This window comes from Hyla sarda, chromosome 11 (genome assembly GCF_029499605.1).
Source record: "Hyla sarda isolate aHylSar1 chromosome 11, aHylSar1.hap1, whole genome shotgun sequence".
Lineage (NCBI taxonomy): Eukaryota > Metazoa > Chordata > Amphibia > Anura > Hylidae > Hyla > Hyla sarda.
Window position 1 is genome coordinate 21,673,810 of NC_079199.1, and position 26,592 is coordinate 21,700,401.

The window sequence follows — 26,592 nt, forward strand, 5'->3', positions numbered from 1 at the left end:
CTCTCTATGTTTTATCTGCATGTTCATGTTTCATCTATATCCTTGTGCTGGCAGTGTGCTGCTGCATTCTTCTGTTACTAGATAGATAGATAGATAGATAGATAGATAGATAGATAGATAGATATGAGAGAAATAGATATAAAAAGATAGATATATATGAGATAGATAGATAGATAGATAGATATGAGATAAATAAATAGAAAAAAGATAGATATGAGATAGATAGATAAATATGAGATAGATAGATATGAGATAGATAGATAAATAGATATGAGATATATAGATGTAAAAAGATAGATAGATATGAGATAGATAGATAGATAGATATGAGAGAGATAGATAGATAGATATGAGCTAAATAGATATAAAAAAGATAGATAGATATGAGATAGATAAATAGATATGAGATAGATAGATAGATGTGAGAAAGATGTGACAGATAGATAGATATGAGATAAATAGAGATAGATAGATGTTATGATTCGGCTAGCTGGATGTTGATCCTCTGTGCCAGCGAGGGATTGGCGTGGACCGTGTCGGTGGACCGGTTCTAGGGTTGCTACTGGTATTCACCAGAGCCCGCCGCAAAGCGGGATGGTCTTGCTGCGGCGGTAGCAACCAGGTCGTATCCACCGGCAACGGCTCAACCTCGCTGACTGCTGAGAAGGCGTGGGACAGAAGGACTAGGCAGAAGCAAGGTCAGACGTAGCAGAAGGTCGGGGCAGGCGGCAAGGTTCGTAGTCAATAGTAATAGCAGGAGGTCAGGAACACAGTAATGGTAAACACAGTAGTAGCTTTCTCTAGGCACTAAGGCAACAAGATCCGGCAAGGAAGTGCAGGGGAAGTGAGGTAATATAGCCAGGGAGCAGGTGGAAGCTAATTAGGCTGATTGGGCCAGGCACCAATCATTGGTGCACTGGCCGTTTAAATCTCAGAGAGCTGCCCTAGAGAGCGGAGCCGCGCGCGCCAGAACATGAGCAGGGGAGCGGGACAATTGGGATGCAATTCGCGAGCGGGCGCGTCCCGCTATGCGAATCGCATCCCCGCCGGCAATGTCAGTGCAGTGCTCCCGGTCAGCGGGTCTGACCGGGGCGCTGCAGGGAGAGAAACGCCGCGAGCGCTTCGGGGAGGAGCAGGGACCCGGAGCGCTCGGCATAACAATAGATAGATAATTAGATAGATATGAGATAGATAAATATGAGAGATAGATATGAGATGGATAGATATGAGATAAATAGAGAGAGAAAGATAGATATGATATAGATAAATATGAGATAGATATATATGATATAGATAGATATGAGATAGATAGATAGATACCTTGAGATTGTTGATATTGTTCCACAATTTTGGTTCTCAAGTCCTCAGACAGTTCTCTTCTCCTCTTTCTGTTGTCCATGCTTAGTGTGGCACACACAGATACATAATGCAAAGACTATGTGAACTTCTCTCCTTTTTATCTGCTTTAAGGTGTGATTTTTATATTGCCCACACCTGTTACTTGCCCCAGGTTAGCTTAAAGGAGCATCACATGCTTGAAACAATCTTATTTTTCCATAATTTTGAAAGAGTGCCAATAATTTTGTCCAGACGATTTTTGGAGTTTGGTGACATTATGTCCAATTTGCTTTTTTCCTCTTTTTTTGATTTAGTTCCAATACACACAAAGGGAATAAACATGTGTATAGCAAAGCATGTGTTACTGCAATCCATTTCTGTGAGTAATACTTAATTTCAAATTTCAGGGGTGCCAACATTTATGGCCATGACTGTATTGTTGTCATATCCCAACCTCATATCCCGTCCTCATATTCCGACCTCATATCTCATCCTCATATCCCGTCTTTATATCCCAACCTCATATTCCATCCTCATATCCCATCCTCATATACCAACCTCATGTCCCATCCTCATATCCCATCCTCATATCCCGCCCTCATATCCTGTACTCATATCCCAACCTCATATCCCATCCTTATATCCTGTCCTCATATCCCGTCCTCATATCCCAACCTCATATCCTGTCCTCATATCCTGTCCTCATATCCCATCCTTATTTCCCCTCCTCATATCCCGTCCTTATGTGCCGTCCTCATATCCCGTCCCCATATCCCATCCCTATATCCTGTCCTCATATCCCATCATCATATAATGTTGTCATATCCCAACCTCATATCCCGACCTCATATCCCACCCTCACATCCCGTCCTCATATCCCAACCTCATATCCCGTCCTCATATAATGTTGTCATATCCCAACCTTATGTCCCGTCCTCATATCCCAATTTCATATCCCATCCTCATATCCCGTCCTCATATCCTGTCCTCATATCCCGTCCTCATATCCCGTTCTCATATCCCAAACTCATATCCCATCCTCATATCCCGTCCTCAGGTGGGACTGAGTTGTAATGAAGATATTGTAAGCCAAAAATAGAAGGGGACATGGCTTTGTGGGACTGGGCATGATTTGCAAGCCAGACCGTTGCACAAAAAGGGTAGAAAATAAAAGGGGTGGGGCTTATACAGTGGACGTGTCTTTGTGAGATGGGGTGTGGCTTGCAAGCTGGACTGACACATTCACCAGGAGGAAATGCAGAGTGGAGCTTGTGGAGTAAGGTACTGGAAGTCCCATATACTTGCATTGGACTTGAAAAAACAAGCAAACATTGTAACACTCACCTTTCAGAAGACAGGAACACCGGTGGATGTGGATCCGCTGGATCTGTGTGGCAGATGACTCGGACCATACCAGGGAGGGGAGTCTAAGGTGCCACTGGTTTTCACCAGAGCCCGCCGCAAAGCGGGATGGACTTGCTGCAGCAGGCGGCACCCAGGTCACTACCCCTTGCACGGCTCGACCAAACAGGTGGCTGAGGAGATGCGAGGCCCAGGAGGGGTAAGGCAGCTCATAGTAAGGATAGCAGAAGGTCAGGGCAGGCAGCACAGTAGCAGTGTCAGGAACGTAGCAAATGGTCAGTAGGCAGGCGGCAAGGAGCAAGGTCAGGTCACGGAGCATAGGATCAGATACATGGCCAGGCAATAACAGGAATGCTTTCTCTTAGGCTCAAGGCAACAAAGATCTGGCAGGGAAGTGAGGAGGGTGGAGGAATTTATCAAGTAGCCACAGGTGTATTACACTAATAATGAAAAGAAGGGTATCCAGCTCCCGATGCAAAAATAAGGACCCATTGGTCTGAAACGCGTCGGTGTAGGGGTTTTACCTTCACTGGGTGTTTTTCTTTAACGCTTTTAATAAGGATCAATACATTTTATTTTTGCATCGGGAGCTGGATACCCTTCTTTTCATTATTTATCTACACCGAGGAAACGGCTTGGCATTATCCCGCCTTCCTAATCAATAACAACGAGTGCCCGGGGACTGATCCACTAGGAGCGGTGAGCTGGCTGCAATTTTTCTTTTAACTTTATTCATATTACACTAATGAGTGCACTGGCCCTTTAAATCTTAAAGCTCCGAAGCAGAGAGGTAGGCGGGGCAGGAGAAGCACCAGGTGAGTGACGGACTTGGGCCCATATGCGGGTCCCAACCTTGCCGGCAGCAGCAGGTAACGGGATAATGCGCTCATGGCCAGCGTGGGCGGCCGGAGCGCATAACGTATCAGTACCCCCCACCCTTTGTTCTCCCCCTCCTTTTATGAGTCAGAAAACTCCTGAGAAGGTCACGGTATAGGAGATTCTCCTCAGGCTCCGAAGATCTCTCTCTAAGGACAGTAACCCTCCCAGAAACCCTCGACCAAAAAATATTTTTACCTCTCACACTTTTTGTAGCAAGAATCTCTTAAACCTTGAAGATGTCAGAAGAGCCGGAGACAGGTGTGGGGACTAGATTCTTCTGAGAAAACTGGTTTAAGACAAGAGGCTTGAGGAGAGAGACATGGAAGGAATTGGGAATATGTAAGGTAGCAGGTAGATGGAGTTTGTAAGAGACAGGATTGATTTTTTGTAGACTCTGGAAGGGACCAAGGTAGCGGGGACCAAGCTTGTAGCAGGGGATCTTGAAGCTGATGTACTTGGATGAAAGCCACACCATGTCACCAGGAGAGAAGGAAGGAGGAGGTCTTCTACTTTTATCCGCTTGCGCCTTCATGTGTGAAAATGCCTGGGATAATGACTGTCGGGTCTGTTGCCAGATGGTGGAGAAGTCACGGACCAGCTCATCAACAGCAGGCACACTGGAGGAAACTGGGCGAAGAGGAGAACGGAGATGGAGTCCGTAGACAACAAAAAAGGGGGACGACCATGTGGAATCCTTATGATTATATGAGAATTCAGCCAAGGGGAGAAGGTCGACCCAATCGTCTTGGCGAGCTGAAACAAAATGCCGAAGATAAGTCTCAAGGATTTGATTAACCCTCTCCGCCTGACCGTTGGACTTAGGGTGGTAGGCCGAGGAGAAGTCCAGATTGATGTCTGACCAATGACGTCAGAGGACCTGGCGAGAGCATCAGCCCTGGTGTTCTTGTCTGCTGAACGGAAGTAAAAGAAGAAGTTGAACCTAGAAAAGAACAGTGACCACCTTGCCTGGCGGGGGTTCAAACGCTGAGCAGACTGAAGGTGAGTATGATGTTCCTCTATGTTGGAAGAGAAGATCAGGATGTCATCTAGGTATACCACAACACAGGTGTAGAGAAGATCATGGAAGATATCATTGACAAACTCTTGAAAAACGGCTGGAGCATTGCAGAGACCAAAAGGCATTACAAGATACTCAAAATGTTCGTCAAGAGTGTTGAAGGCCGTTTTCCATTCATCTCCCTTGCGGATACGAATTAGGTTATATGCTCCACGTAAGTCCAACTTGGAGAAGAACTAGACACCATGTAGACAGTCTCCCTTTTCGAGATTCTCCTGGAAATACTCAGCCATGGCTTTGGTCTCAGGAACCAATAGAGGGTATATCCTTCCACGAGGAGGAGTGGTACCAGGCAGAAGATCAATAGGGCAGTCGTAAGGACTATTTGTGGAGGCAGAGACTCAGCCTGTTTCTTGCAGAAAATGTTAGAGAAATCTTGGTAAGGTGGTGGCAGGCCAGGTAAAGGAGGAGGACAAGAAACAATTTTAGACTGAACTGATTGGAGGCAAAGATTTTGACAGGATTGTCCCCAACAAATAATCTCTCCAGTTCTCCAATCCAGTTGGGGAGAATAGTGTTGCAGCCAAGGAAGGTCAAGAAGAATCTCTAAAGTACAGTGTGGCAGAACATAGAATTCAATCTTTTCTTTGCGCAATACTCCCACTTGCATGACAAGAGATTCTGTACAGAAGTGAACCATACAGTCCAGATTTGGTCCATTAACAGAGGAGATGAACAAGGGCTTGGCAAGCCGGGTAAGAGGAAGATGATACTTGTGGACCAAAGGAGCATAAAGTCACCTGCTGATCCAGAATACAAAAATGCCGTAGCGCTGAAGGAAGACTTGGCTGAAGCGAAGACTTGTACAGAAATAGTTAAGCGTGGAGAGGTAGTATTCACCCTTGACAGAGGTTCAGCAAAGCCGTCTCAGCAGAAGAGGCACGTGCGGGTTCCTCAAAGACATTGAGAAATTCTACCAAGAAGGCTGACATATTAGAGGATACTGGATCACCACGGCCCAAAGATGTGTAGCCCAGGCCAGGGCTTTTCCGGACAATAGACTAATGACAAAGGCCACCTTCGTACGTTCCTTCGGAAACTGTTCAGACATGAGCTCCAAGTGCATGGAGCACTGTGTAACGAAGCTTCTGTATGACTTGGAATTACCATCATACTTAGAAGGTAAAGGCAGACGTAGAAGACGTCTGCAGGAATCGGTGGTGGGAGTGGGCCAGGTTGCGGTACCTGCTGCTGTTGTAAGGCCAAAAGCTGTTGCATCATAGCTAAAAGTTGAGAAAGTTGCTGCGCCTGTCAGGCCAATTGCTGCAACTGTCGTACCACAACAGAAGGAAAATCCACGACTTTTGGCCGGGGTACCTTAGCAGTATCCATGGCCGCATCTTACTGCAAAACTCACGTTTCAGAAGACAGGAACTCCGGTGTATGTGGATCCGCTGGACCTGTGTGGCAGATGACTCGGACCGTACCAGGGAGCGGAGTCTAAGGTGCTGCTGGTTTTCACCAGAGCCTGCCGCAAAGCGGGATGGACTTGCTTCGGCAGGCGGCACCCAGGTCACTACCTCTGGCACGGCTCTAACATACAGGTGGCTGAGGATATGCGAGGCACAGGAGGGATAAGACAGCTCACAGTCAGGATAGCAGAAGGTCAGGCGGCACAGTAGTGTAGTCAGGAACGTAGCAAATGGTCAGTAGGCAGGCGGCAAGGAGCAAGGTCAAATCACCAGAGCAAAGGACCAGATACACAGCATGGCAATAACAGGAATGCTTTCTCTCAGGCTCAAGGCAACAAAGATCCAGCAGTGAGGTGAGGAGGGTGGAGGAATTTATCAAGAAGCCACAGTGGGATTACACTAATGAGCGCACTGGCCCTTTAAATCTTAAAGCTCTGGCACGCGTGCCGGAGCAGAGATGCAGAGGCGGGGACAGGAGAAGCACCAGGTGAGTGATGGAGTCCCAGCCCCGCAGGCAGCAGCTGGTAACGGGACCATGGGCTCACGGCCAGCGTGTGAGGCCAAAGCGCATAATGTAACACCCATCTTTTATATAAGGGTGTAAGTAAGGGTTAATTTAACTATTATATATATTTTTATTTGACATATAAGTAACATCTGACCAGGTATTATCGAAATATCACCAGCCGTACAGAAGTTATGCCAGAATATACATTTACCGTAGATTTGCATGAGACTTTAAACAAAAAACCCTGGCCCTCACAAATGGGGGTAGTTAAGGGTTAAATTAACTATCCTATTTTTAAGTGGACATATAAGTAACATGTGACCAATAGTGTTGAGCGGCATAGGCCATATTTGAATTCGCGAATATTCGCGAATATATTCGCGAATATTCGTCATATATTCACGAATATTCGCATATTCGCAATATCCTCGTTTTATTTGCGCATGCGAAAATTAGCATATACAGAAATTAACATAAGCAAAAATTTGCATATGCGAAAATTAGCATATGTTAATTTTCGCATATGCGGAAATTCGCACACCAGTCTCATGCAGTAGTATTAGAGCCTTCTTTATACCACACAAGCTGGAAGCAGAGAGGGATGATCACTGTGATGTGTACTGTGGTAAAAAAAAAAAATGAATATTCGTAATTACAAATATATAGCGTTATATTCGCGAATATTCGCGAATATGCGATATTCGCAAATAAAATTCGTATTGCGAATATTCGCGAGCAACACTAGTGACCAAGTATTATCGAAATATCTCCAGCCGTTTGGAAGTTATGCAGCAACATATATTTCCCGTAGACTTGTATGGGACTTTAAACAAAAAACCCAGACCCCGGCAAATGGGGGTGAGTAAGGGTTAAATTACCTATCCTATGTTTGTTGTTGACATATAAGTAACATGTGGCCAAGTTTCATGTTAATATCTTTAGCCGTTTGAACGTGATGCTGGAACATACACACACATAGATTGAGTTTTATATATATAGATATATAAGATAAGGAGATAGATAGATAATAGACTGATCACTGTCATTCAGTAAGAAGTTACTTTGTTTATGCATAGAAATATCTGTATGATGCATTATTCGGTAACAATGTGGAATTAAAACATGTAACTTTACACCTGCAAATTAATTTCATTGTGTCAAACATCTCTTAAACTCCTAATAAATTCTCTGGAACAGATTGCTTCTCTTTATTTTAATTAACCTGTAATACTATTTTAAATGAGGCAATTTGCAGAAGAAATCTTAAACCAGAGTTGTGTAGAACAATTAATCCGCAGATTCTATTCAGGGCTTCGCCCTATAATGATCCTTACTAATACAATACACAAGACGGATGGGTGAGCTTTATGACAATATCAAGATTACCATCATCTTCCTTCTACAGCTAGAAAGGGGCCCCCTGACTGTACTAGATGAGGACCCTGACTCTTTTCTTATATACATTTTGACTCCAGCAGCAGAGTAGTGAGTGCAGCTCTGGAGTATAATACAGGATGTAACTCAGGATCAGTACAGGATAAGTAATGTAATGTATGTACACAGTGACCTCACCAGCAGAATAGTGAGTGCAGCTCTGGAGTATAATACAGGATGTAACTCAGGATCAGTACAGGATAAGTAATGTAATGTATGTACACAGTGACCTCACCAGCAGAATAGTGAGTACAGCTCTGGGGTATAATACAGGATATAACTCAATATCAGTACAGGATAAGTAATGTAATGTATGTACACAGTGACCTCACCAGCAGAATAGTGAGTACAGCTCTGGAGTATAATACAGGATATAACTCAGGATCAGTACAGGATAAGTAATGTAATGTACACAGTGATCCCACCAGCAGAATAGTGAGTGCAGCTCTGGAGTATAATACAGGATATAACTCAGGATCAGTACAGGATAAGTAATGTATGTACACAGTGACCTCACCAGCAGAATAGTGAGTACAGCTCTAGAGTATAATATATGCTTTAAAGGGGTTCTCCACCATAAGGTGATTTTGGTACGTACCTGGCAGGCAGTAATGGACATGCTTAGGAAGGATCTCCGCTTGTCTTGGGGCTAAATGGCTATGTTGTGAGATTACATAACACTGTGGCTAGCTTTTTGTGAATTTGTTTTTCCTGTTTAACTTTTCTTTTTTTGACTACAAATCCCACAATTCCATTTTCCTACCCCCCCCCCAACACATTGAAACATAAATTAGCTGCATCCATCAAAAGACCTGTGGTTTTCAATCAGGGTGCCTACAGCTGTTGCATTAGTTGCAGTTGATCTCTCTCCCACCAAGCGATCCCTCCACCCATTGAAGCAGACAGGCTCCCTGTCATCAGCTGACTAGTGAGTCAGGTCTCGGCCTCATTGCAACCTGGGAAAAATCTGAGACAACAGTCATTTTGTATGCTGTTATAAATAAATATTGGAGTGAAAAGCACAGAAGAATTGTGAGAAAACCGTCACACACAGGTAAAGACACTATATTATGAACTACACTAACTTTACAGTCCCTGTAGCATAGTCAAATAAAAACAATTCCTGGAATACCCCTTTAACTTTAGGTCAGCAGAACATTAAAAAAGTGACAATGTTTTTATGTAGATTATAGAATTCTGATAATACAGTAAGGAATGATGGCAGTAAGAGAGCTTCTCCCTCTCTGCCCTATGGGCACTGCAGCGTAGTAACATTCACTACACACAATAGGACAATATAAGGTTTTGTATATCTAGGATGGGGAGGGGAGGGCATTTAAAGGGGAAATATTCCTTTACTTTTACTAACCTATAAAATTACTTCAGTTATGTAGGTCACTAAATGCAAAACTTCAGAGACAAGCGAGATGTGAGAAGTTTTCATACAGTATGTGACAGGTCAGATCCGCAAACCTTAAAGAATGAAATGTTAACCATTGGCTCACTGAGGGATTAGCACCTGTAATTACCTGTGAATGTAGCGATGTTTTCCAGGTCTCCTAACAGAAGGAACATTAGATTGTTGAAGTGTGAATTATACTGCATTATTTATCATGTCAGATGGCTCCTTCTCTTCTATACCCACCTTACTGCATTGTCTTGGAAGATCTTAACTGTGACGCTGCCAAGGAACACGCTGGGAGAGCACGTCGCGGTATTACTGGGGCTGCTGCAGGTGAGACACAGGTTTGTCATCTGTCAAGTGAAATAATTAAAAGTCTGCAAAAAGACAAGTCAAATCTAAAGAGCAAAGATGGGATTTCTACTATAAGAGTCAATGTGTATGGAGGGTGCATATCATACAAGAACAAGGCACAAGCTTGTGGTGTCCATAATGTGTGGTGTCCATAACGTGTGGTGTCTATAGCGTGTGGTGTCCATAGCTTATGGTGTCCATAGCTTGTGGTGTCCATAACTTGTGGTGTCCATAGCTTGTGGTGTCCATAGCTTGTGGTGTCCATAGCTTGTTGTGTGTCCATAGCTTGTTGTGTCCTTAACTTGTGGTGTCCATAGCTTGTTGTGTCCTTAACTTGTGGTGTCCATAGCTTATGGTGTCCATAGCTTGTGGTATCCATAGCTTGTGGTGTCCATAGCTTGTGGTGTCCATAGCTTGTTGTGTGTCCATAGCTTGTGGTATCCTTAACTTGTGGTGTCCGTAGCTTGTGGTGTCCGTAGCTTATGGTGTCCGTAGCTTGTGGTGTCCATAACTTGTGGTGTCTATAACTTGTGGTGTGCATAGCTTGTGGTGTCCATAGCTTGTGGTGTTCATAACTTGTGGTGTCTATAGTTTGTGGTGTCCATAACTTGTGGTGTCCGTAGCTTATGGTGTCCGTAGCTTGTGGTGTCCGTAACTTGTGGTGTCCATAGCTTGTGGTGTCCATAGCTTGTGGTGTCTATAGCTTGTGGTGTCCATAGCTTACGGTGTCTATAACTTATGGTGTCTATAGCTTATGGTGTCTATAGCTTGTGGTGTCTGTAATTTGAGGTGTCCATAACTTGTAGTGTCCGTAGCTTGTGGTGTCCGTAGCTGGTGGTGTCTATAGCTTGTGGTGACCGTAGCTTGTGGTGACCGTAGCTTGTGGTGTCCATAGCTTATGTTGTCTATAGCTTGTGATGTCAATAGCTTATGGTGTCTATAACTTGTGGTGTCCATAGCTTATGGTGTCTATAGCTTGTGTCCATAGCTTATGGTGTCTATAACCTATGGACTCTATAGCTTATGGTGTCTATAGCTTGTGGTGTCCATAGCTTGTGGTGTCCATAGCTTATGGTGTCTATAACCTATGGTGTCTATAGCTTATGGTGTCTATAGCCTGTGGTGTTCATAACTTATGGTCTATAGCTTGTGTCCATAGCTGTACACTTAGGACAAGCAGGGTTCTGTACACTGAGGACAAGAAGGGCTCTGTGCACTGAGGACAAGCAGGGCTTTGTACACTGAGGACAAGCAGGGCTCTGTACAAAGAGGACAAGCGGGGCTCTGTACACTTAGGACAAGCAGGGCTCTGTACACTGAGGACAAGCAGAGCTCTGTGCACTTAGGACAAGTGGGACTCTGTGCACTGAGGACAAGCAGGGCACTGTACACTGAGGACAATCAGGGCTCTGTACACTGAGGACAAGCGGGGCTCTGTACACTGAGGACAAGCAGGGCCCTGTACACTGAGGACAAGCAGGGCCCTGTACATTGAGGTCAAGCAGGGCTCTGTACACTGAGGACAAGCAGGGCTCCGTACACTGAGGACAAGCAGGGCTCTGTACACTGAGGACAAGATGGGCTCTGTACATTGAGGACAATCAGTGCTCTGTACACTGAGGACAAGCAGGGCTCTGTACACTGAGGACAAGCAGGGCTCTTAACACTGAGGACAAGCAGGGCTCTGTATACTGATGTGGTGTCCCGGTACTGGACTTGGTCCTGTACCTTTGTCGTAAGTCCCCACAGTCAGAGTTCCTCCATGCTTTCGGGGCTCTCCTGGTGGGTTAACCCCTAGTTGCCTCATAATGCTATTCAAAAATGTATATATTTATTATATTTTGTCATATTGTAATCAATGTACAGGACCTTAGGTCATGTGATCACTAGTGAATTGGGTGGTTATGTAAGGTTCAAGGGCCTTTGGGTCATGTGATGGGGTCATGTGATGTGACCATAATGCTTTGGGTCAGGACTGACAGGTCTGGGAACCAATAAGCTTTGATCCTGCCCCTACAATTCTTCAAGTCAAGTTAGGCCTGAAGCCTTCAACTTCAGCAGCCTTCTAAACCGTGAGTTAATCCAACTCTAATCTTATCAATCCTACGTGACTACTGAACCTAAACCTACCCCTAAATTCAGTGGAACAGCGTACATCAAAATCAAAGCTTATTTCACTAAAAAGTCCTATCCAACCTGTGAGGAGCCTGTATCCCGATCCTCTTGTAAAATACTGTTTGCTATCTGCATCTGCATAAAATCTGCAGTAAAGTTATTTCTAGTTTACTACAACTTCTGCTGTGGATAATCCTTTATTCCTTCCTATCGTTCCTGTGACGGGGTGCGGTAGGACATATATATATAGAGGAAGCCCGCACCCTGGCATCACGACAATCAAGGGTTAATGCTACACCATGCATCACTACTCTGCAACACCCCTGTTCACCCTACACCCATACAGCTTACCACACTGAGGACAAGCAGGGCTCTGTACACTGAGGACAAGCAGGGCTCTGTACACTGAGGACAAGCAGGGCTCTGTTCACTGAGGACAAGCAGGGCTCTGTACACTGAGGACAAGAAGGGCTCTGTACACTGAGGACAAGCAGGGCTCTGTACACTGAGGACAAGCAGGGCTCTGTACAATGAGGACAAGCAGGGCTCTGTGCACTGAGGACAAGCAGGGCTCTGTACAGAGGACAAGCAGGGCTCTGTACACTGAGGACAAGATGGGCTCTGTACAATGAGGACAATCAGGGCTCTGTGCACTGAGGACAAGCAGGGCTCTGTACACTGAGGACAAGATGGGCTCTGTACAATGAGGACAAGCAGGGCTCTGTACACTGAGGGCAAGCAGGGCTAATGACAGGTACACTTTAACAGTGACTTTGAAAATCTGGTGTATTTTACACTGTGCTCAGTCTACACCCCCCTCTGAGGTGGTCTAATGAAGGACTAATTATCTTTTCTTTTTATTTATTTTTTAAGCACTGTAAGCCCTGTCCTTTGCCCGCCTTAGAGGGTAGGCCCCTTTGAAAAAAAAAATCTGCATGCATGGTGCAAACAAGGCAAAGTTCTTTAAAAAAATGTTCTTTTGAATACCACCCCTGCTACTCTCTTTTCTTGTGCGCCAAATTTGAAAATAACTCTACAACCAAATTTCCAGTTCTAGTGAATAGCATTTATGTATGTATGTAGAAAAATCCACATAAAATTCTGCGTCAGACAAAGATTTGGAAAATCTGCATTATACCTTGAATCCATTTTTTTCCCTCTGTAAGCTATGCGGGTTGGTTAAAATCCCATTCACTATTATTGTTTTGTACTTTGTTGCAAAATTGTAAAAACTGAGACTGAGCTGTAATACCACCCCCAACCTGTGGAGAAATGTGGCACTGTTGTGACCATGTTTACTTTTTATTGTCTTTAAATTAATGCATTCATTCTAGTTCCATACCTGTGATTTTTGGTATCCCATCATGCACTCGGTTGCATATAGTCCTGAGGAGCGGCAGCTTTTACGCATTATACATTTTGCATTTGTGTTGTTTTATGTTTCCCTTTTTTAAGGACAACAAAAAGAGTGGATCTGCCTGCACACGGCTCTGTATTTTATTATAAGTTTTTTTTATATTTTTTTAACAATAAAATGATAGCGACCATATCAGTTCACTGAGCTGGAGGGGAAATATTCTATCTGATCAAAGCAACAGAGGAATTTACATAAAGTTAAGAAAAGCAGCCACATTTTGTGCTCCTGCTCGGCGCTCGCTGCCTTCTTTAGATTCTTATCACTGATTGCTTCAATCCTGGAAACAGAGTTACAGTATCCTCAGTGGCCTCCGGGGAAATGCTACTCGAGCACAGCCACTCGGGCCCGCAGATGATGGCTCCGTGTATCGGCCCTTGTGGATGTTACATGCAAATCTGTACGTTGTGTATGACAAGGTGTTTGAGTGTTGTCGCCTCGCGCTGCCTCCATTGCTGGTCTGATCAGAGTCTTAGAAACCCGATGGAACAAAATATGGGCTGGCTAGGAGAAAGAAGGATTAACCATAAGTAGGCTGACCATATTTACTCTGGACAAAAACAGGACATTGGGATAGCAAAAAAACAGGATGATGTTATATAATATTTACATATATAGTTATAGGCCTGGTTCTGTGCCCCCATATATTGTATATAGGCCACCCGGGCAGCTCTTTAGCCCCACATAATTGTAGGCACCAGCTGCAGGCCTGCTCTTCAGATTATATGCCCTCATATAGTATAGTTTATTAAAGGCCCTCAGCTCTGTGCCTGCACTATGATAGGCCCCCATATAGTAGGTAGGCTGTGGCCCCCAAGCAATACTGCCCTGCTGCTTTGGTGCTCCACTACTACTCTGGACCGGAGGAGAAGGGGAGCACTGCAGGCTGACATGGGCAGTTTAGTTACCATCCCGTCCCAGTGCCCACTCTATCTTCCTGCTCTGCTCCTCACCTCAGGGTGCGATGTTAAGGGCATCACTTGTGACTTGTCCCAAGTCCTGGCAGCCACTTCTTACTGTCTTAAAGTGGCTGCAACACCTGCTATATCTTAAGATTTGACAGCACAAGCCAAGGCCACTTTAGGAACAGTGGGCAAAATGGGACAAAATCATAAAAAAGACAGGATAGTCCCAAAATAATAGAATAAAGGGACTGTCCCATTCAAAATGGGACGTATGATCAGTAACCATACCTTTCCAATGTCCTGCATATAATGTAGAGGTAGACCATGCAGCTTTTATGTGGCCCCTGAAAGGAGGAGACCTGGATTAGGTTGGTTCTGATCTGCCCCCCACAGGTTCTACAAACAAGAGTGCGGGGAAGTACCCAAGACTTGCTAAAGAATCATGAAAAGGAGACAAAGGCAAGCCCCAAGTCATCCTTTTTGTATGTGTGGTACTTGCACCAGAAAGGGCGCCCCATTTCAGTCTCTGCTATGTGGCTCCATCTTTATGTATGTCCCAGGCTGATAAACCATTTGTGGACCAATACAAACAATCCTCCTTTGTGGCAGATGCAGGCAAACCTTGGGAAGACCTTGGGTTTTGGAGTTCCATGCTTGAGCTGACAACTGAGAGAAGGGCACAAAAAGGAACTTACTGGGCCAAGCAGTCCTGGTCCTCTAGTCCTACTGTGAATATTACATTATTAGAACTCTAGATATATATAGTAGGAAATTTCCAGGAGGAAAGTGGCCTCTTCAATTGCCATGCCCTCACGCACGGCCCAATTGGCTTATACATCAGTGCCAAAAGAGGACCACTCTTGTCTCTGCCAGACATAGTCTATGGAGAAGGGTGTTACTGGAAAATATGAGTTTTCCCAAAACCCTTTTGAATATATGGAGTCCAGTTCTACTACTGCATCACACACAAACACTATTTTGGGGCAACTCTGGAAGTTTCAGGGCTGTTCCTCAGTAATCTAGGTGGAGCTTAAAGGGAACCTGTCATGTTGAAAATACAGTCAATTTCCAGGCCTCAGGTTATTGTCATAATGAAATATTGTCAGAATTTCGAGGTGTCTTGGAAGAACTTGCTTGAGCTTCCAGGGCTGAGACAGCATTGCTGAGTCTTTCTCAGGGTAACTCATTTCCGTACCCTAGCTGAGTTATCATGGAATGATGAAGCTCTTTGTGCCACCTTCAAGAGAGGATTATCAAGTCAAATCAAGGATGTCCTCGCTGCCCGGGAATTGCCATCTAATCTGAATGAGTTTATACAGTTGGCATCCCGGATTGATATCCGTTTCTCAGAACCACGTGAGGAACTATGCCAAGAAAGGGAGTCTGCACAACCTCGGCGCTTTCCTCGTCTGGCACCTGTGTTCCAGCAACCACCACAACCTTTTCCCTTGCCTCCCGCAGTGAAGGCTATGCAGGTGGATCAGTCTCGCCTGACCCTGCAGGGAAGAACTCGCCGTCGAACAGAGAATCTATGCCTATACTGTGCTAGTGCGGATCACTTCCTCAAAGATTGTCTTCTGCGTCCTCAGTCACAGGGAAACGCTCGCACCTGGGGTTTGGGGAAGAGGCCTCCCTAGGTGTGAATATCACCTCTCCACGCTTAAATTTGATGGTCCAGCTTTTCCTACCCTCCAAAGAGATCATCTTCGTTCTTGCCTTTCTGCACTCTGGCTCCAGGGGGAAATTTTATTGATGCTTTCCTAGTACATAGGCATCGCCTGCCAGTGTCCCGCCTGTTAAAGCCTTTGTACATCTCTACGGTCAATGGTGAAAGACTGGATTGTACTGTGCTATATCGCACAGAACCGTTGTCTATGCAGGTCGGAGTTCTGCATAAGAAGAACTTGTCTTTCTATGTCCTCTCTTGCTTGACCTACATTGGTTGCAACTCCATGCTCTGCAGCTGGATTGGAAAACTGGAGAAGTTCTTCGCTGGGGTCCACATTGCAACAACCACTGTATTCACATATGTATGCTTAAATTGGAACCATCATCTTGTCCACTGCCTGGTTTGCCTTTGTTTCTTCAGGACTATGCTGATGTCTTCAGTTAAAAGCAAGCCGAAGTGTTACCACAGCATCGTCCCTACGATTGTCCCATTGACTTGCTACCCGGCACCACACCTCCCAGGGGCAGAATTTACCCTTTGTCTGTTCCTGAAACTCTGGCCATGTCTAATTACGTCCAGGAGAACCTTCAGAAGGGATTCATCAGGAAATCCTCTTCCCCTGCCGGAGTCGGGTTCTTTGCGACCTTGCATCGACTACCGAGGCCTGAATAAAATTACAGTAAAGAACTGCTACCCACTTCCTTTAATCTCGTAGTTGTTTGATCATCTGCGAGGTGCCAAAATCTTCTCTAAATTGGATCTTTGTCGGGCCTATAATTTGATTCGTATACGAGAAGGGGACGAATGGAAGACCGCATTTAATACTCGTGACGGACATTTCGAGAATCTAGTGATGCCATTCGGACTCTGCAATGCTCCAGCAGTCTTCCAGGAGTTTGGCAATGATAGTTTCCGTGACCTCCTATACTCCTGTGTTGTTGTTTATTTGGATGACATACTCATCTACTCGCCCAATATCCAGTCTCATCGCTCTCACCTCTGCCAAGTGTTAAAGCGTCTCCGTGAAAATCATCTCTATGCTAAACTAGAGAAATGTACTTTTGAAAAAAAAACAGCCTTCCATTTCTGGGGTATATTATTACCAGTCAAGGTCTACAAATGTATCCCAACAAGCTGTCCGCAGTACTCGACTGGCCTCAACCTTCGGGCTTGAAAGCAATTCAGCGCTTCCTTGGCTTTGCCAATTACTATCAGCAATTTATTCCTCATTTCTCCACTCTGGTAGCCCCCATCATCTCGCTTACCAAGAAGACTGCTAACCCAAGAGTTTGGACTCCTGAGGCTGAAGAAACTTTCAAACAGTTAAAGTCCGCCTTCGCTTCGGCTCCTGTTCTATCTAGACCCGATCCTAGCAAGCCATTCATCTTGGAAGTGGATGCTTCGTCAGTTGGAGCAGGTGCAGTGTTAACGCAAAAGTCTTCTAAGGGGAGAACTTTAACCTGCAGATTTTTCTCTAAAACCTTCTTCCCTGCGGAGAGAAATTATACCATCGGAGATCGCAAGTTTTTGGCCATTAAGTTAGCTTTAGAAGAATGGCGTCACCTCTTGGAAGGCTCTGTACACCCGCTTATTATCTATTCCGACCACAAGAACTTGCTCTATCTCCAATCTGCCCATCGTCTCAACCCCCAACAGGCTCCTTGGTCTCTGTTCTTCTCCAGATTTAACTTCTTGATCCACTACCTTCCTGCAGAGAAGAATCTTCGTGCTGACGCTCTGTCCAGATCTTCCGATGTTCAAGGCCTGGAATCCCATTCTCAACATATTATTTCCCCTGATGTTCTACTCTCAGCAGCGCCAGCGTGTCTTCAGCACTTGCCACCAGGGAAGACTTATGTACCTCCCTGTTTAAGACTCCAAATCCTGAAATGGGGTCATTCCTCTCTACTGGCCGGTCATGCTGGAATTCGAAGTCCATACAGCTCATTGCCCAACAGTATTGGTGGTCCACTCTAAAACAGGATGTCGTTGATTTTTTCTGATCTTGTTCAGTTTGTGCCCAAGACAAGACCCCCCATTCCAAACCTGCTGGTCTACTACATCCTTTACCAGTTCCAGAGCAGCCCTGGACCGATGGACTTTATTACTGACCTTCCCTCTTCTGGTGGAAATACGGTCATTTGGGTTGTTGTGGACCAATTCTCTAAAATGGCAAATTTTGGGCCTCTAGTGGGATTACCCTCTGCACCACAGCTTGCCAAGTTGTTCCTCTGCCATATCTTCCGCCTGCATGGATTGCCCTCCCATATTGTCTCCGACCGAGGAGTCCAGTTTGCCTCTAAGTTTTGGAGGGCTCTCTTTTCACGCCTTCAAGTTAAATTAGATTTTTCTTTCACGTTACCACCCTCAATTCAATGGACAGGTTGAAAGGGTGAACCAGGTCTTGGGAGACTATCTCCGCCATTTTGTTTCCGCTCGCCAAGACGACTGTGCCGATCTGCTACCCTGGGCCGAATTTTCGTACAACCATAAGAATTCTGAATGTGTTAGGTTTTAACCTTTTAACCTCGGTCTAGTGTGCTGGTTAGTGGTAGCTGTGGACTGGAGCCGCAGCTCCTTGATACACAATATCTTGCTGCGTGCAGTTGCATAACAGCGATGACACCCCCTTTCCCCCCAGGCTGGGTAGGCAGTGGTGCTCTAGTAAGGTGCCTACCTTAACTATCCCTTGTCCTGGCCCTTATTAGCATTGGCCTCATATAGCGCTGCTGTTGACATCAGGGGCCTATAGACTTACATAGAAAGATAGATATGAGACACAGGATAGATAGATGATATATAGGAGATAGATAGATATTAGATAGATGGATAGATAGATATGAGATAGATAGATAGAACGTTTGTAAGGCTGAAAAACACCATACCTTCGTCTACTTGAGGCTATTAACCAAATAGATAAACAGATAGATATGGAATTTCTAGATATAAGATAGATAGGTGATTGATAGATAGATAGACATAAGGATGATAGATAGATAGATAGATAGATATGAGATAGATTTTATAGATAGATAGATTTAAGACTTTATCTCTAGAAAATCCATTGTATAATTCACTAGTCATAAACCATATTTTCTTTTATTCCTGCAGAAACCTTGTACTTAAAGTTGTCATTTGACGAGGCCTAAAGGCTTTTAATTCTCTCCTTCCCTTGACATTTCATTTGTTGCCTATATGGCTTTTGAATATGCACTTGGCATATGTATCGCCAATCGTAAATGTATTCTCCTGTTAGAGAAGCTTTGTTGTATCGTGTGAATGTTAGCAAAACGCTTCCGAGCGCGGCTGCTTTCATCTCTGTCTGCCCTCTGGGTTGAGGAGTGGTCAATGGATAAAGTGACCTCTCAGTCCGCTGTCTCGGATTCATGATTGATGTCTGCCAAACCCCATTTATTCTGAGAAGATGAAAATTGAGTCTCTTCTATTCGCTGATTTTATTTTTTAACCGTCTTAAAACCAGACAGATGCAGCGCCTATTAAACAAAAAAGGGTAAGGGAAGAGAAATAAAAAATAGGAATGCCGGCCTTTTTATTTTCGGCTTCTTTGACTAATGAAGAGTTAATTTGCTAAGCAGAAAATTAAAAAATTCATAATTTATCATTGCACCCAGTCGAAATGCCACCCAACTGAGCCTCACCCTTGCGAGGAGCATCACACAGTAACTGTCAAAGCCTGCTGCAGCCGACGGGCAAAATTAATATGCAAATATATGCAAGAAATTAAAAAGCAGAATTACACAGGCAAATGAGGTAGCTACACTTGAATTGTTAGGATTATGAATAATTACTGTGAATTTTCTGCTCCTAATATAACTTGTTTTTTGATAAACAAAGACTTAATTATCGAGATGCGAAGGAGAATTTCTGTGGCGCTCATTAATCTTGCAAAAAAAAAAAAAAAAACAAGTCCCTGGTGCCCAAATCGTAATGAAGTACGCGTGCCCTGAATCTTCAGAAAGATCGCAGGCACCAGGGTGCCAGGGCTGGCACAAAAAAAAAAATGACAGTGCCCGTGTCCCTCCTCATACCCTAGAGTGTCGTAACATCTTTTACTAACTATCAAAGGGACTTATTTATGCCGGCAGATGAGCAATAAGAGGAATTTACGAGGCCGTAAGCACCACTGAAATGATCTGATGATGTGCCGCACCATCTTGCAGTGGCTTTAGATCCCCTCCCAGGAAAGCTGGATTGACAAGGGCCGAGCCCACCCGACACTGATGACTGACGATGCACCAGGGGGCTTCATCTCCTCCGCTTGGCCCTCACTATTTAATGTCATCTTGGTTCGGATGGTGTCCATGGGAACAGGGAAATTATCAAAAAACAATGGATGTGCCAAGTCTCCCCACTAGAGATTGCAATCCCGGGGAGAGAGTACGCGTGTGTTTGTGCTGTGCGGCCGGCTTGTCAAGATGTCTCCCTCTCTTTCCTAATCTTACAATTTGAGGACTGAAGATCTGAGGAGTCAGACACATTCTCGAATACATATAGTAATGATTTACAACTGTAGCAGAGATGAGTTTGTCATTTAGAACATCATGTCTATTACAGCCTTGTTGCCCGTAGCAGCCAATCAGAGTACAGCTTTCATCTTTTCAGTGCAGTTGTTGTTTCAGGAAGCCCCCCTTCCTTAAAATGGGAGATTTTGCTCGCCATGGGTCCAAGTGCTCTATACGTTGGCGATCAAGGGGCGGGAATTATGTAAAAGGAAATACGAAAATATATTCAGGTTCTCTATACAGTGGTCCCTCAACATACAATGGTAATCCGTTCCAAATCCGGCATCGGCTGTCCGGGCATGCTGGGAGTTGTAGTCTTGCAACATCTGGAGGTCCGCAGGTTGAAGACCACTGGTAGAGGAAGTTGTACTCACCTGTCCCCGCCGCTCCGGACCGTCACCGCTCGTCACCGCTGTCCTGGATGTCGCCTTCCATCGCTGTCGCCGCGTCCCCGGGGTGTCCCCGACGCTCCGGTAAGGCCTCTGCTTCCCCGGCATCTTCTCTCTCCGTCGCGGCCATCACGTCTTTACGCACGCCCCTCCTATTGGATGACGGGACGGCTTGCACGCGACGTGATGACGACGATGGAGAGCGCCGACGATGCAGGGGATCCCGAAGAGGACGCGCCGGAGCCCCGAGGACAGGTAGGAGACCATCACCGGAGAACACGGGGCACCGTGAACGGCTATCCGGCAGCAGCTGAAGCAGTCTGCGCTGCCGGATAGCTGTTTATGCGATGGCCCCAACATACAAAAGCATCGTATGTTGATGCTGCCTTCAACATGCGATGGCCTCTGAGAGGCCATCGTATGTTGAAATGATCGTATGTCGGGGGCCATCGTAGGTCGGGGGTTCACTGTACTAATATTAGACCCATTAAATATTTTTAAAACCACTTTATTTATTTCAAACCCCAAATCGGACCCCAATAATAAAATCAGCCCCCCACCAGATCTCCTAAATATATTCAGACACTCTATATAAATATCAGACCCAAGACTTGATCCTTTAATTAATATCAGACACCAGATCAGATCCCTTATTTATTTTCAGATCCCAGACCAGACCCCTGTATTAAAATCAGACCCTAAATCAGATCCCTTAATTAATATCAGACCCAGACCACTTATCTAAATTAATTTCAGACCTCTTTATTAATATCAGATCCCAGACCCTTATATTAATATTAGGCCCCAGATCAAACCCCCTGAATATATTCATATGCCTAAACCCTTATGTTAATGTCAAACCCCAGGCAAGACCCTTACAATATTATAGACCGCATATCCTCTATATAAATTCTAAATATATTCAGACTGCATATTAATATCAGACCCAAAACCAAACCCCTTAATATATTCAGACCCTTAAAGCCTTATCTTAATATAAGACCCCAGACCAAACAACCATTCCGACCCTAGATAAGATTACATTCTTTTTAGACCCCAAGACCAGATTCCTTATATTAATATCAGGTCCCAGACTAAACACTCTTAATATATTCAAACACTAAATCCCTTATATTAAGGTCAAACCCCAAATAAGACCTCTATAATAATATAAGACTCCAGATCAGACCTGGGATCTAAATATATTCAGACCCCAAATCTTCTATATTAGTATCAAACCACAGACAAAACCTCTAAATGAATTTCAGACCCCAGTTCAAACCCCTGTATAAATAGTATAAATATAAGACCCCTGACTAGACCTCCTACATATATTTAGATCCTAAATTCAGAACTGGAACAAACTACCTCAATATATTAAACCACAACCCCCCATATTAAAATAGGACCCCCAGAACTGTAACTTATTTCAGACCTCAGACCAGACTGTATCACTCTTGGCTCTTGTTCAGTTCTGCGCACCACTTCTCTGGATTCTGATACCATCCAGTATCTTACAGTACGACTTGGCGCTGGACAGCATGAGGACATGGTGCAAATAAATCCCACCTTAGTGATTGGCCCGCCTTAGTATTGGCTGAGTCGGTCAGTGATTGGCTGAGAGGGACAGTGATTGGCTGAGAGGGTCAGTGATTTGCTGAGAGGGTCAGTGATTGGCTGAGAGGGTCAGTAATTGGCTGAGAGGTTCAGTGATTGTCTGAGAGGGTCAGTAATTGGCTGACAGGGTCAGTGATTGGTTGAGAATGTCAGTGATTGGCTAAGAGGGTCAGTGGTTGGCTGTGTGGGTCAGTGATTGACTGAAAGGGTCAGTGATTGGTTGAGAGGGTCAGTGATTGGCTGAAAGGGTCAGTGATTGGCTGAGAGGATCAGTGATTGGCTGAAAGGGTCAGGGATTGGCTGAGAGGTTCAATGATTGGATAAAAGGGTCAGTGGTTGGCTGAGTAGGTCAGTGATTGGCTGAGAGGGTAACTGATTGGCTAAGAAGGGCAGTAATTGGCTGAGAGGATCAGTGATTGGATGAGCAGGTCAGTGATTGGCTGGGTGGGTCAGTGATTGGCTGAGAGGTTCAATGATTGGCTAAAAGGGTCAGTGATGGGCTGAGCTGGTCAGTGATTGGCTGAGAGGGTCAGTGATTGGCTAAGAAGGGCAGTAATTGTCTGAGAGGGTCAGTGATTGGCTGAGCGGGTCAGTGATTGGCTGAGCGGGTCAGTCATTGGCTGAGCGGGTCAGTCATTGGCTGAGCGGGTTAGTGATTGGCTGATAGGGTAAGTGATTGTCTGAGAAGTTCAATGATTGGCTAAAAGGGTCATTGATTGGCTGAAAGGGTCACTAATTGGCTGAGAGGTTCAATGATTGGCTAAAAGGGTCAGTGATTGGCTGAGTAGATCAGTGATTGGCTGAGAGGGTTACTGATTGGCTAAGAAGGGCAGTAATTGGCTGAGAAGGTCAGTGATTGGCTGAGCGGGTCAGTGATTGACTGAGCTGGTCAGTGATTGGCTGAGAGGGTCAGTGATTGGCTGAGTGGGTCAGGGATTGGCTGAGTGGGTCAGGGATTGGCTGAGCGGGTCAGTGATTGGCTGAGAGGGCCATCACTGCAGAGATGAGTTAGTCTCAGATGTAGCAGCCAGATCGTTTAGAAAGGAACCAGAAGACTTCACAGGGGGATCCCAGAGAGAATGAGGTAGGTATGTGTTTTGGTATTTTTATCTTTCATTGTGGCCACAGCAACATATGACAAATTCTAACATCTGGAATACCCCTTTTAAGACCTTATAGGGCATATGAACAATCCCTAGTCCTACTTTCTTCTGGAAACAGCACCCCCTCTTGTCCATGGGTTGTGTCTGGTACTGCAACATAAGTCATTCCATGTGAATGCTGCAATACCACACAAAGCCAAATGGACAGGAGTGGCGCTGTTCCTGAAAAGAGCCCCTACGAATAAGGTAGGTTCCCGATATAATTTGGAGGTAGCACTACCGGATGGCTGTTTTTGTTTTCTCTCTTCATCGTAAATTAAATTTATTTCTCTCACATTACGGCAGGTGAATTCTCACTCTGAGGGGGTTGAGGAAACACGATAAATAAACTATGATTTTTCTTCTTCTTCCTGTTCTATTTACTATACTTGAAATATTCTTCAAAAAACGCTCCCACAACATTCATACGCAAAAACATTTTTTTGGAGCAAATCATACATTCAGCACCTCTACAAACCACGCCCATAGCAAGCGACAACATGAAAACAGTGCAAAGTTAAAGCATACCTGTCATGTTATAGAAAAAATACTGCTTCTACTTGTTACTCACCAGGTAATGCAGATCCTTTACATGTTTTATTATGTATCTAGCTTCTGTATTTGGCTCACAAATCTCTCTGTTCTGCTGCTCACTCATTCTGACATCCACTGCTCAGGAAAGGGTGCGTCCGAGGCAAGCACTAAGCCCCCCTCACTCACTATGCATTCACTCCCCCCCTGGGTCTGCTGTGCTGCACTGGATCTCTTCATCCAATCACTGCAGGCTGCTTTGTAACCTTTTTCATGCTGCAGTCTGATAGGACAGGAGTGAGCACAGAGGAGTGCTAGTCTCACCTTCACTTACAGGACTTTGTCCTTGCTTGTGCTTCAGCTGGGACAAAGATGATTCTGCAGCCAGACAGGATTATGTTCTGGATGATATGGGGACCCCTAGTGGTCTTTTCTTTATAAGCCATGATATCTATAAAAAAGGAGATGACATTTTTTAATGAAGTATGTTAGAAAGGTTAATGTTTTGCCAAGATGTACATCATATAAAAAAGTTTTTAATTCTAACAGTGCCCATTTAATGCGCAAAATAGAAACACATAACATACAGAATTTAGCAGGTGCACACCAGTTGATAATTCCCCCACTTTTCTCTTGTGCAGTGGTAATGGAAAATTCCTCTACTGAGCTTCTATATTGTGGCATTCCTCCACAACAATGTGCTACTATGTCTTCTGTTAATGAGGCATGTCCCCTCATTCCATTTCCATGTCCCCTCATTTCATGTCCCTTTATACCATGTCCCCTCATTCCATGTCCATGTCCCCTCATTTCATGTCCCTTTATACCATGTCCCCTCATTTCATGTCCCCTCATTCCATGTCTCCTCATTTCATGTCCCTTTATACCATGTCCCCTCATTCCATGTCCCCTCATACCATGTCCCCTCATACCATGTCCCCTCATTTCATGTCCCTTTATACCATGTCCCCTCATTCCATGTCCCCTCATTTCATGTCCCTTTATACCATGTCCCCTCATTTCATGTCCCTTTATACCATGTTCCCTCATTCCATGTCCCCTCATTTCTTGTCCCTTTATACCATGTTCCCTCATTCCATGTCCCCTCATTTCTTGTCCCTTTATACCATGTCCCCTCATTCCATGCCCTGATTCCAAGTACCCTCATTTCATGTCCTCTAATTCCATGTCTCCTTACTCCATGTCCCCTCATTCCTTGCCCTCCTTACTCCAACTACCCTCATTCATGTCCTCTCACTCCATGTCCTTGTCCCCTCATTCCTTGTCACCTCACTCCATGTCCCTCATACCATGTCCCCTTATTTCAAGTTCCCTCATTCCATGTCCCCTCATTTAATGTCCTCTCACTCCATGTCTCCTTACTTCATGTCCTTGTCCCCTCATTCCTTGTCACCTCACTCCATGTGCCCTCATTCCAAGTCCCCTCATACTATGTCTCCTTTTTTCAACTTCACTCATTTCATGTACCCCAATACCATGACGCCTCATTCCATGTCCCCTCATTTCATGTCCAAGTCCAGAAGCTTTTCTGCGACATTCCACTCCCTCCCATGCAGCTCCGATGCATATATCGATACCATAAAGCACTGGGAGGAAGTTACTTCAAGTGAAAGCTCCCTTTCTCCCAGCTCTAGGCCCTACTGGGAGCCTGGTCAGGCTGCAGAAAGAGAAAGTACCAATTGACCTTGATTATAGGAATTTTTTTTAGGAATTTTCACCTGAAAAGCAAATAGGGTAATTGGCATGCATTGGGACACAAGCAAAAAGCTTGCCCATAATCGACCACGTCTGGAAAAATGACTATGTTCGCTCTGTTTCTCAAACACATACTTTATTTCGCAGGACTAAAAAAAAAAGGTGACTAAACCGGGTGTGAATTGGGCCTAATGAGTCCATGTGACGTGTAGATTTTTAAAGCTGTAGACACACACAATTTTCACAATGGGAAAACAGTTTTGTTTTTTAGCCCAGTTTTGCTTTAATTTCTGAGCACGTCCGGCGGCACAATAAAATGTTTATTAGTTAATTAGTTAATGCTAGTTATTAGTTCTGAGGATAAATGAGTCCCCGGGTTCTTCTTGTTTGCTGGGATCCGTTAACCCCTCCCCCTCCAGACTTTCATCGGCTTGTCAGATAATTCTGTTAATAAGTGAGTAGATTTTTTTCTTTTTTTTTCTTTTCCGTAATGAACGCTGGGTTGTTCCGTCTGTACGGAATGGAAATTTTTCAGAAGACAAAAGCTTAATCAGTGGTTGTTTTAATTAATCAGACGCTCTCGGCACTCGCACATCCGAACGGCAGCCGATGCGTTCATCAATCAATAAGTAAAGGATTTTTCGCTTAAGAAGCGATTGATTAATTGACTTTCATCTAAGTTGCTCAATTCGAGTTTGAACGGCGACTTTTGAAGAGAAGCAGAACCGGGCAGAAGCAAGGGGTAACGTGGGAAATTTCCGTTCGGCATGGCCCTATCTAGGAAAGCCCAAAAGCCAAAACAAG

General features: G+C 44.7%; 1 long non-coding RNA gene across 2 annotated transcripts in view; it reads right to left on the reverse strand.

Annotated features, from left to right (window-relative positions):
* Positions 1-9,694: 9,694 nt before the first annotated feature.
* LOC130295410 (uncharacterized) overlaps positions 9,695-26,592 on the reverse strand; it is a 74,111-nt gene continuing 57,213 nt past the window's right edge. Inside the window, exons 4-5 of one of the 2 annotated variants that reach the window (XR_008848819.1) lie at positions 24,397-24,523; positions 9,695-9,740 (exon numbers count right to left, since the gene is read on the reverse strand). This is a non-coding gene — a long non-coding RNA (uncharacterized LOC130295410). Of the gene's footprint in view, positions 9,741-13,768; positions 13,801-24,396; positions 24,524-26,592 lie in introns of those variants that run through there. The other variant, XR_008848820.1, reaches the window with a different exon arrangement.